The sequence below is a fragment of the Geospiza fortis genome, unplaced genomic scaffold (assembly GCF_000277835.1).
Source record: "Geospiza fortis unplaced genomic scaffold, GeoFor_1.0 scaffold330, whole genome shotgun sequence".
Taxonomy (NCBI): Eukaryota; Metazoa; Chordata; class Aves; order Passeriformes; family Thraupidae; genus Geospiza; species Geospiza fortis.
The window spans coordinates 1,294,732-1,298,279 of NW_005054400.1; positions in this window are offsets into that span (position 1 = coordinate 1,294,732).

The window sequence follows — 3,548 nt, forward strand, 5'->3', positions numbered from 1 at the left end:
TCACAGTTTCCTTTGGTGCTGAGGACAGACAGCAGACAGTGAAATAAGAGGTACTACAATGGGTAAGGGGAAAAAAAAAAAAGGAAATACAAAAAAAAATGTTTCTATTGATTCTCTCCAGAAATACAAGATCTGCCACAGCCAAGCAGACTACTGAGTCATTATGGCCAGCATCCTGACTCCAGGGGTGCTTGAGAGGAAGAGGAGGGGAGGAGGCATGCTGCCAGCTGTTCCACGTCCTTTGGAGAGAATCACTTTCCGGATCCCAGCCCAACCATGTCCTGGCACACAGCACTTGACTGCTCCATAACCTTTCTCAGCTCCACAGACCTCATCCCATTTCCCTTCTCACTTTTCAGGTCGGAAAAAGTGCCCATGTGTGTTTGCACCATGGTCCCAGTCATATCAAGGGTAGAACCATCCTCATGGTCCTTTTTGGCCATGAATTAGTGCCAGCGTGGACCACACGGATGTCAATCTTTATTTGTAGAGGAGACCCATAAATTGTACTCACCCAGGGAAAGTTTGGAATGTGCTCCCATTTAGGTGACTGGGATAAGCATGGCTGTGGCATCTCCCACCACAGTGTGGATTTCCTTTCCAGCAGATGCCACTAATGCTGTGATAGTCCCCTGAACAATCCACCCCTCCAATGCTGAGACAATCCCCAGGTTTTCAGGAAAACGAGATTTCTCCATTCAGTCCAGAAGCTTTGACACATCCTGCTGGCAGTGGGCAAACCCGAATCCAAGAAAGGAAGACCAACATCTCTGAAAAGAATTGAGAGATTGAAAAATAAAGGGACTGGGGAAAAGAAGGGAAGTAATCTCTTCTTGCATCTGTGGCACAAACATTGATGTTGTATCAGAAGAAATTGGTTCTTGAAACAGATTTCCTCCTCATCTTTCTAAATATCCCTCCTTTCCTTCTTTTTAACCTTTTCTTTGTTGTTGTTGTTGGTTTTGTACAGAAAAAGGAGAAAACAATTTGCCACCTAGACAGGGAAGAGATGTTCTTTGAATCACAAATCAGAAAAAAGTTTTTCTTTTGGCGAGGGGGTGGAATTGAAGTGGAAGAAAACCAGGCCAAGGGATTACTTCTCATTTCTTCTAAGGAATGAATCCTTAAAAAAAAAAAAGGAAAAAAAAAAAGAAAAAGGAAGGGTCTATTTTGTATTACTCAGCAGTTCTTTTTTCTTATCATTCTTCTAGGGAAAGTTGTTGGTTTTTTTCCCTAATAACGTGTTTATCACGCAGTCCTGCACATTCAACCATCCACACACACACAGAGCTCTTTATACAGGGAAAATCAGGCTGGCGCTGCAAAAGTGCAGAGAAGATCTTTCGCTAAAATGATCTCAAGGTCAGTTTTGGGGGTCTTTAGGTTTCTATATTCAATCCAACCACGTTTCATGTCTCTGCTTTGCTTGCTTAACTTACAAGAAACTTGGGCACAATTTTGCTTGTGTTGGCAGTTTTTAGGTGTGGATTCATGCAGGCTATTTACAAGATGCCAAGGGATGTCAAATCCTGAACATGTGTTTTTGTCCTACAGTCATTCTCTGACAGCAGAAATAGTCTGCAGCTTATCAGATCCATTTGCTGATATTTAACATCTTTTTTTCCCGACAAAGGTTTGGGGTGAGATGAATTTTAATGTTTCTCTGCACTGAAGCTGACAAAAAAAAAAATCTTTATGCATTTAAGTTAGAAAGTGGAGCTTGAAACTGTGAGAGGAAAAAAAAAAGCCAACTCCCTTATTTACAACATTTTTACTTTTCATACATAGATACAACTCTGCTCATTTTTTTAAAACACTCAAGGTTTTTGGTAAACATTTTACCCAATCAAGAGGTAGAGCCACATGGTCATGGATTGGAACATGCATTTTAATGTATATCCCTGATATAATTGACAAAACACTAAAAAGTCTGATAATATTTTTTTAGGGAATGATATTTATTTAAACTTGAGCAAGATATAAAATCACATTTTCTCAATTTTTAACATTATTTTTATAATAATCACACAAAAACCCAACGTATTTTTTTAAATGTAAAGATTTTTGTAAAATTATCAGATAGAAATAACACCCTCTGAGCCTATAATTCCCAGACAATTTGAGCAAATAGTGAACTCCCAAAATGAAAGGTTTTATAAAAATATATAGGTTCTCAGATACTATAAGTGATACTTTGAAAGAGGATGGAGACTTAGGTAAGCATTGCTATAGACACAGAAAGAGAGGTAGCAATTTTGAAGAATACTTGCATATTATGAGAGCACACACAAGTGAGTTAAATTTTGCAGGCAAAAATTGCTAACAAAAAGGGGGATATTTTTCATGAATCTGAATCTTAATAAATATCTGAGCTATATCTGCTATGCAGGGCACCTTTTAAATTCACAATGCCATATACATATGTTTTCATATTGCACTAGATTTGTCATCCCTGGTTTCTGCAGACATCATTCTATTCAGAGCTATTTTTCTTTGCTAAGCATCTTCCTCAAGTTCTCTGTTTCAGCACAGCCTATATGTTAAAACATGCCCAGTGCTGTAACCTTGTGCCTAGAGGTACTACTCTGAAGGAAAAAATGCCTAATTTTTTTTCCTGGCAGCAAACAGAGACAGCTAACCTGGAAGTTTGAATGCTCAGTGTCTTCTCCAAAATTATCCAGACTGCTTTTGTTTGCAGAAGTCAGATTGTGCAAGCTGTTGGTGTGTGGCTTGTCCTGGTAAGTTAAAAAGAACAATCTAGTTGAGAGGTTTCCAATTATTCTTACTTCTGATCAGGTTAGATATACAATTAGATTGGATCCCTGACAGGTTCTTGGCTCCTCCAGTTTCAGACCAAGCCTTTATTAGTCCAAAAGCATGCAGATGGAAGTGATTTATATTCTGTTAGCTGTTACACGAATTTGATTGTCAACAAAATCTTTCTCAGCTTTCAGTGAGGTTTGGAGTCAGGCTTTGTATCTGAGGTGGGGTGTCCACCTCAGCCAGATGAGTTTGGTTTGGCAGAGTCAGCTCAGCTGATCAAAACTCACAGAACTTAGCATCAAGCAGTCCACGCAAAGCTCAGAGACTTTACATGTCACAGGAAAGGGATGTATGGGCAGAGGTGACTCCTGGGATCCTTCCTGCCTGTGGTCTCCTCTTCTGCCACCGTGCTGCCAGCTCTTCTCCGTATATCCCCATTCCACTGGGCCTTGTCCTTTACTTTGTTGGCAAATAAGGGAAATGACCCCTGTTCTGGCTGCCCATATGCTGCTAACATCACTGGTTTTGTTTCAGCAAACGGCACGAGGATGGCACAGACAGATGCCAAAAGAGAGGGCCCCCATCAGCCCACCAGCCCTGCTGTGAAGCACCAAAGTGCCGGGGTGAGTGGCAGCCGGCATCTCCTTAGTTATTGGAGAGAGCAGCTGTGTCATGTTCGCTTAGTTTACATCATAATCCAAATCAACCATGAAGGATGAAGATGCATAGAAGGGAAAAAAAGAAAAAAAAAATCCCGAATCACAACAATGGAGCGAAGGGATGTG